This window comes from Ranitomeya imitator, chromosome 1 (assembly GCF_032444005.1).
Source record: "Ranitomeya imitator isolate aRanImi1 chromosome 1, aRanImi1.pri, whole genome shotgun sequence".
NCBI classification, from domain to species: domain Eukaryota; kingdom Metazoa; phylum Chordata; class Amphibia; order Anura; family Dendrobatidae; genus Ranitomeya; species Ranitomeya imitator.
In genome coordinates, this window is record NC_091282.1 from 512,229,719 (window position 1) to 512,239,098 (window position 9,380).

A 9,380-nucleotide genomic window follows, 5' to 3' on the forward strand; every position below is an offset into this window, starting at 1 on the left:
TTGGTGGAAACTACGCTGCATTAGGCCTACAAATTTGGTATGGGGTGTAGAGACAGGTTGTGTTACACTCCAAGGTTTTCACCAGGTTGCCTTTCCTGAGCTTCGATCTTCATGCTCTCGTTTAGTAGTTGTAGAAAAGTACGCTGAATTAGGCCTACAAAATGGGTATGGGGTGGAGAGAGATGGTGTGTTACACTCCAAGGTGTTCCCCAGGTTGCCTTTCCTGAGCTTCGATCTTCCGGCTCTCGTTTAGTAGCTGTTGGAAACTACGCTGCATTAGGCCTACTAATTGTGTATGGGTGAAACAGTGGCGCATCTGCGGTCCCTCCTTCCACTAGGCCTCCACTGACCTGTCTACTGCGGCCCGTGTACCCCTTGAACCAACCTAATAAAATATTTAAAAAATTAATTTGATTATAAAAAATAAGATCGTGTTGAGATCTCAAATGCAGACATTTTAACAATCAAAACAAACACACAACAAATATCTGGAACTGTACTACAAAGGTCCAACAGCTACAATTTCTTTCTCCTGCAAGAAGTTAACTGAAAGTTTTTTGGAGTTGTTAACACAGATATGGCATCCACCGAGTGTTGTCCTGTCGCGTCTCCTTTAAATTATTTCCAATAAGATGTTAAACTATTAATTTAATAAAATCAATAATTAAAAAAATAATTGAGTAAGTCAAAAGCACATTGCAAATAAACATTAATTACAAATCAAGAAGCATGGCGCGTCCGAGGGTGAGTAGATACCGAATAAGAATATAATCACCCTCGGACGCGCAATGCTTATTTACAACAGCCTTCCTTCCTAAGAATCAGCCCTTTCGTGGTGTAGAGAGAGGTTGTGTTACACTCCAAGGTGTTCCCCGGGTTGCCTTTCATGAGCTTCGATCTTCCGGCTCTCGTTTAGTAGTTGGTGGAAACTACGCTGCATTAGGCCTACAAATTTGGTATGGGGTGTAGAGACAGGTTGTGTTACACTCCAAGGTTTACACCAGGTTGCCTTTCCTGAGCTTCTATCTTCAGGCTCTCATTAAATTGTGGTTAAATGGAACAACTGCATTTGGCGTACTAGTTGGTTTGGGGCCTACTATCGGTGTCTGCCGCTCCTTGCTGTTCTCCTGGTTTCCTGTCCTGAAATTCCATTTTCAGCCTCTCGTTAAGTAGTTGTTAATGTTAAACTGCATTTGGCCTACTAGTTGGGTTGGGGCCTACTATCGGTGTCTGCCACTCCTTGCTGTTCTCCTCCACTGAACAAAGCTGTGCCGCCTGTTTACTACGGTTGCCAATTTTGAACTGCATTTCGACTACTTACTGATTTGGCCCTACTCTCTGTGTCAGCCTCTCATTCCAGTTGTCCTCCACTGCAATGCCCCCTGGTTATTCCTGTGTTACCAATTTTGAACTGCATTTAGCCCACTTTCTTCTTTGGGCCTATATCTGTGTTTCCACTTCATCGTGCCCATTGCCCAGCCAGTGATAGATGAGTCTGCTGGTACATTGACCCATAACGCAACATTCCCCGTGCACGCTACACAACAACATTGTGACCCTGCTGAAAGTCAGGTTGCTCTTCCCGCATACTATACCACCTTACACGGGGACAAAGAGGAAGGTGCAGATGAAAGTGCAGGTTCCTTCATCAGGTGGGGGGAGGAATACTAGTTGGCGACGTCACTGGCACAGGGCCTCTCATAGTACGCAAAAGTGTTGCTGCCGGTGGGAGGCGCCCCCGCCGTGCAAACACACCGCTGTACTTTGAGGGGCCCTGTGCCAGTGCCAATGCCAACGAGTGGGCCCCCCCTGCTTGCTCAGGTTCACAGCACTTGCAAAGTTGAAATACTTACCTCTCCCTGCTCCACTGCCGTGACGTGGTCCAGATTTCCTGGGCCCACTAATTACTTGAACCAGCCCTACCCCCCACAACTTTAGCCAAATGACCCCCAATTTCAAATGCCTTCCAATTATTATAAGGTAAATTACGCTTGACAAGCTTCATTAAGAAGAATGGATGGTTTTGACATTAAAATGGGCACTCTAGGTGTTTTCCTGGCCCCCACTCACTGCCGACTATGCTGCCCCATTGACTTGCATTGGGTTTCGTGTTTCGGTCGATCCCGACTTTACGTCATAATCGGCCGATTTCACTCGACCCGACTTTGGACATAGTCGGGTTTCGCAAAACCCGGCTCGACTCTAAAAAGGTCAAGGTCGCTCAACTCTAGTCATCACCCGTTAGAGTATACATCAAATTTTATTGAAGAAACCTCCCAATGATAACAGTATAATCTCCAAAATGAATAAAAACGCAAAATGCACTGTTCCTAATTATTAGGCACAGTAGAATTTCTAAACATTTGATATGTTTTAACCCCTTTACCCCCAAGGGTGCTTTGCACGTCAATGACCAGGCCAATTTTTACAATTCAGACCACTGTTCATTTATGAGGTTAGAACTCTGAAACGCTTCAACGGATCCCAGTGATTCTGACACTGTTTTCTCAAGACATATTGTACTTCATGATAGTGGTAAAATTTCTTTGATATTACCTGCGTTTATTTGTGAAAAAAATGGAAATTTGGCGAAAATTTAGAAAATTTTGCAATTTTCCAAATTTGCATTTTTATGCAATTAAATTGCAGACATATGTCACACAAAATACTTAATAATTAACATTTCCCACATGTCTACTTTACATCAGCACAATTTTGGAACCAAATTTTTTTTTTGTTAGGGACTTATAAGAGTTAAAAGTTGACCAGCAATTTTTCTTTTTACAACACCATTTTTTTTAGGGACCACATCTCATTTTAAGTCATTTTGAGGGGTCTATATGATAGAAAATACACAAGTGTGACACCATTCTAAAAACTTCACCTCTCAAGGTGCTCAAAACCACATTCAAGAAGTTTATTCACCCTTCAGGTGTTTCACAGGAATTTTTGTAATGTTTAAATAAAAATGAACATTTAACTTTTTTTCACAAAAAATTTACTTCAGTTCCAATTTGTTTTATTTTACCAAGGGTAACAGGAGAAAATGGACCACAAAAGTTGTTGAACAATGTGTCCTGAGTACTCCGATACCCTATATGTGGAGGTAAACCACTGTTTGGGCGCATGACAGAGCTCGGAAGCGAAGGAGGGCATTTTGACTTTTCAATGCAAAATTGACAGGAATTGAGATGGGACACCATGTTACATTTGGAGAGCCATTGATGTGCCTAAACATTGAAACCCCCCACAAGTGACACCATTTTGGAAAGTAGACCCCCTAAGGAACTTAACTTTGACCCACCAAGTGCTTCACAGAAGTTTCTAATGCAGAACCGTAGAAATAAAAAAATCATATTTTTTCACAAAAATGATCTTTTCACCCCAAATTTTTTATTTTCCCAAGGGTAAGAGAAGAAATTGGACGCTAAAAGCTATTGTACAATTTGTCCTGAGCACGCTGATACCCTATATGTGGGGGTAAACCACTCTTTGGGCGCATGGGAGAGCTCGGAAGGGAAGGAGCGCCATTTGACTTTTCAATGCAAAATTGACAGGAATTGAGATGGGACGCCATGTTGCGTTTGGAGAGCCACTGATGTGACTAAACATTGAAACCCCCCACAAGTGACACCATTTTGGAAAGTAGACCCCCTAAGGAACTTATCTAGAGGTGTGGTTAGCACTTTGACCCACCAAGGGCTTCACAGAAGTTTATAATGCAGAACCGTAAAAATAAAAATTCATATTTTTTCACAAAAATTATTTTTTGCCCCCAATTTTTTATTTTCCCAAGGGTACAATTTGTCCTGAGTACGCTTATACCCCATATGTGGGGGTCAACCACTGTTTGGGTGCGTGGGAGAGCTCGGAAGGGTCCTTTCCCCATGCTGATCTCTGCCTCTTGGTACTCTGTCCCCCTGGCAGCATCGCTTCATTGCCTTTGGGTGTTCTATATGGCTGGACTTAGGACCTTGATATACATCCTTTATTCATGGTAATTTCAGTCTCAGATTGGGGCACATAGTGCATCTGCATATGGTTTGGCATAGGTTCTGGCTTTACAGGGCTGCTTTATGTAGGCGGTCTGATAGTTCGCTGGCATACAGGTTCTTATTATAGTTGCACCGAATAGTATTGGCTATTTAGCCTTTCGGACGGATTTCTTCATCCTGGTTTCAACAGGCACTGTTTACATCCCTAACCCCGGGGGGTTTTTTGCATTAAAGAGGCCATATGACATAGGGTTATATCTGCATTGTATCCTTTCTTTAGAAGATATTGACTAAACCAATAGGTTATGTGATATATTATCGTTGTACATTGTAAAGGATATGTGCCCTTGTTAACCACTCTTATTTTGGTGGATCATCTGGGGGATTGTGGTATTACATTCGTGTTAAATGTTTTTATTATTGGTGTATCAATAAAGGTTTGCCTTTTTATACGCTCAAAATATATAGTGGTGAGCAGTTCTTCAGAGTGGTTCTTTTTCTCCTTTGTTCTGCCATGTCATATCATCACCACTCTTCTGTACCCCTCCAGATTTGACTTATACAATAAGTAGTGCGCTGGTATTCTTGTTTTAACTTGGAAGGCGAAGAAGCGCCGTTTGACTTTTCAATGCAAAATCGACAGGAATTGAGATGGGACGCCATGTTGCATTTGGAGAGCCACTGATGTGCCTAAACATTGAAACCCCCACAAGTGACACCATTTTAGAAAGTAGACCCCTAAGGAACTTATCTAGATGTGTGGTGAACACTTTGACCCACCAAGGGCTTTACAGAAGTTTATAATGCAGAGCCGTAAAAATAAAACAAAAATTTTTTCCCACAAAAATTATTTTTTAGCCCCCAGTTTTGTATTTTCCCGAGGGTAACAGGAGAAATTGGACCCCAAAAGTTGTTATTCAATTTGTCTTGAGTACGCTGATACCCCATATGTGGGGGAAACCTTCGTTTGGGTGCATGGGAGGGCTCGGAAGGGAAGGAGCGCTATTTGGAATGCAGACTTAGATGGAATGGTCTGCAGGCGTCACATTGCGTTTGCAGAGCCCCTAATGTACCTAAACAGTAGAAACCCCAACAAGTGACCCCATATTGGAAACTAGACCCCACAAGGAACTTATCTAGATGTGTTGTGAGAACTTTGAACCCCAGAGTGATTCACTACAGTTTATAACGCAGAGCCGTGAAAATAAAAAATAAAAAAATTCCCCCCAAAATAATTTTTTTAGCCTGCAGTTTTGTATTTTTCCAAGGGTAACAGTAGAAATTGGACCCTAAGTGTTGTTGTCCAATTTCTCCTGAGTATGCTGATACCCAATATGTGGGGGAGAACCACCGTTTGAGCGCATGGCAGAGCTCGGAAGGGAAGGAGCATCATTTGAAATGCAGACTTAGATGGATTGGTCTGCAGGCATCACATTGCGTTTGCAGAGCCCCTAATGTACCTAAACAGTAAAAACCCCACACAAGTGACCCCATATTGGAAACTAGACCCCCCAAGGAACTTATCTAGATGTGTTGTGAGAACTGTGAACCCCCAAGTGTTTCACTACAGTTTATAACGCAGAGCCGTGAAAATAAAAAATCTTTTTTTCCCCACAAAAATTATTTTTTAGCCCCCAGTTTTGTATTTTCCCAAGGGTAACAGGAGAAATTGGACCACAAATGTTGTTGTCCAATTTGTCCTGAGTACGCTGATACCCCATATGTTGGGGTAAACCCCTGTTTGGGCACACGGGAGAGCTTGGAAGGGAATTGAGATCGGACGCCATGTCGTGTTTGTAGAGCCCCTGATGTGCCTAAACAGTGGAAATCCCCCAATTATAACTGAAACCCTAATCCAAACACACCCCTAACCCTAATCCCAACGGTAACCCTAACCACACCTCTAACCCAGACACACCCCTAACCCTAATCCCAACCCTATTCCCAACCGTAAATGTAATCCAAACCCTAAAACTAACTTTAGCCCCAACCCTAACCCTAACTTTAGCCCCAACCATAACTGTAGCCTTAACCCTAGCCCCAACCCTAACCCAAGCCCTAGCCCTAACCCTAACCCTAGCCCTAACCCTAGCCTTAACCCTAACCCTAGCCCTAACCCTAACTTTAGCCCTAACCCTAGCCCTAACCCTAACCCTAACCCTAGCCCAAACCCTAGCCCTAATGGAAAAATGGAAATAAATACATTTTTTTTTTTTTTTTTTTTTTACCTAACGAAGGGGGTGATGAAGGGGGTTTGATTTACTTTTATAGTGGGTTATTTAGCGGATTTTTATGATTGGCAGCCGTCCCACACTGAAAGACGCTTTTAATTGCAAAAAATATTTTTTGCGTTACCATATTTTGAGAGTATAATTTTTCCATATTTGAGTCCACAGAGTCATATGAGGTCTTGTTTTCTGCGGGACAAGTTGACGTTTCTATTGGTTACATTTTCGGGCACGTGACATTTTTTGATCGCTTTTTTTCTGATTTTTGTGAGGCAGAATGACCAAAAACCAGCTATTCATGAATTTCTTTTGGGGGAGGCGTTTATACCGTTCCACATTTGGTAAAATTGATAAAGCAGTTTTATTCTTCGGGTCAGTTTGATTACAGCGATACCTCATTTACATCATTTTTTTATGTTTTGGCGCTTTTATACGATAAAAACTATTTTATAGAAAAAATAATTATTATTGCATCGCTTTATTCTGAGGACTATATCTTTTTTATTTTTTCACTGATGATGCTGTATGGTGGCTCGTTTTTTGTGGGACAAGATGATGTTTTCAGCGGTGCCATGGTTATTTATATCCGTCTTTTTGATTGCGTGTTATTCCACTTTTTGTTTGGCGGTATGAGAATAATGCATAGTTTTTTGCCTCGTATTTTTTTTTTTGTTTTTTTACGGTGTTCACTGAAGGGGTTAACTAGTGATATAGTTTTATAGGTGGGGTCTTTACGGACGTGGCAATACTAAATATGTGTTCTTTTATTGTTTTGTTTTTTATATATATATATTATATATATTTTTTTATTTTTTTTACACATGTGAATATTTTTTTTACACTATAACATTGCCCTGGGGGTGAGGAGGGGGCATCATGCTATAGTGTAAGATCGCTGATCTGACACTTTGCTGTGCACTGTGTCAGATCAGCGATCTGACATGCATTTTCCTAAGCTTCCCGCCGCCTGCTCTGAGCAGGCGCAGTGAAGCCACCTCCCTGCAGGACCCGGATGCCGCGGCCATCTTGGATCCGGGCCTGCAAGGAGGAGAAGGAGGTAAGAGACCCTCGCAGCAACGCGATCACATCGCGTTGCTTCAGGGGTCTTAGGGAAGCCCGCAGGGAGCTCCCTCCTTGCGCGATGCTTCCCTATACCGCCGGCACACTGCGATCATGTTTGATCGCGGTGTGCCAGGGGTTAATGTGCCGGGGGCAGTCCGTGACCACTCCTGGCACATAGTGCCGGATGTCAGCTGCGATAGGCACCTGACACCTGCCCGCGATCGGCCGCGTTTCCCCCATGAGTGCGGCCAATCGCTATGACATACTATCCCGTTGAGTGTCAGATAGGCCCAGGTCACCTCGACGGGATAGTATGTCAAAGGTCAAAAAGGGGTTAAAGAACTGAAAATGCTCATTTGTGGAATTTGCAGCATTAGGAGGTCACATTCACTGAACAAAAAAAGCTATTTAACTCCAAAACATCCTAACAGGCCAAGCTACATGTTAACATAGGACCCCTTCTTTGACATCACCTTCACAATTCTTGCATTCTTGAGTTTTGGGGGAGTTTCTGCTTGTACGTCTTTGCATGAAGTCAGAATAGCTTCCCAGAGCTGCTGTTTTGATGTGAACTGCCTCCCACCCTCATAGATCTTATGCTGGATGATACTCCAAAGGTTTTCTGTAAGGTTGAGGTCAGGGGAAGATGGTGGCCACACCATGAGTTTATTTCCTTTTATGCCCATAGCAGCCAATGATTCAGAGGTATTATTTGCAGCATGAGATGGGGCATTGTCATGCATGAAGATGATTTTGCTCCTGAAGGCACGTTTCTGCTTTTAGACCATGGAAGAAAGTTGTCAGTCAGAAACGCTATTTACTTTACAGAGGTCATTTTCACATCTTCAGGAACCTTAAAGGGCCCCACCAGCTGTTTACCCATAAGTCCGGCCCAAAACATGATTTCTCCACAAACTTGCTGATGTCACAGCCTTGTTGCGACATGGTGGCCATCCACCAACCATCCACTTTTCCATCCATCTGGACCATCCAGGTTTGCTCGACACTCATCAGTAAACAAGACTGTTTGAAAATTAGTCTTCATGTATGTCTGGGCCCACTGCTACCGTTTCTGCTCATGAAGACTGTTTAGGGGTGGCCGAATAGTAGGTTTATGCACCACAGCAAGCCTTTGAAGGATCATACACCTTGAGGTTCAAGGGACTCCAGAGGCACCAGCAGCTTCAAATAATTGTTTGCTGCTTTGTAATGGTATTTTGAAGCTGCTCTCTTAATCCGATGAATTTGTCTGGCAGAAACCTTCCTCATTATGCATTTATCTGAATGAACTCTGTGCTCTGTTTCAGTCACAAATCTCTTCACAGTATGATGATCACAAAGTTTTTGTGAAGTATCTAATTTTTTCATACCTTGTCCAAGGCATTGAACTAGGGTTGAGCAAAACAGATCGGACAAATTAAAAAATCGCCGACTTTCGGCAAAGTCGGGTTTCATGAAACCCGATCCTAGTGTGGGATCGGCCATGAGGTTGGCGATCTGCGCGCAAAAGTCGCATTTCGTATGACATTTTCAGTGCCATTTTTCAGCCAATGAAGGAGGACGCAGAGTGTGGGCAGTGTGATGACATAGGTCTCGATCCCCACCATCTCAGAGAAGAGCATGACAGTGATTGGCTTGCTTTCTGCGGTTTCACAGGGGCTATAAAGGGGCATGCATGCCGGCCGCCATCTTAGTTCTGCCGATCTTAGCATAGGGAGAGGTTGCTGCAGCTTCATCAGAAGAAGGGATATAGTTAGGGAGGGAAGATTAACCCCCAAACTGCTTGTGCTATAGCGATATCCACTGTCAAACACCACCATTTGTATGCAGGGACAGTGGAGGCTATATTTTTGTGCATCATCTCTGTAGCTTATTAGGCTGCCTTATAAGGCTCCCTGATAGCTGCATTGCTGTTTGCACGCTGCTGTGCAAACCAACTGCTTTTTTAAAAACAAAAATCCTGTAGCTCTTTTCTGCACAGTTATTTTGTTTATTTGTCCACACATTTGTGTGCAGCAGTCCTTTTTATTGCTGCCATACTTTTCCTGAGATCATTGTAGGGAGATCGAAATTGTACTACAGTTCTTGTATTTTT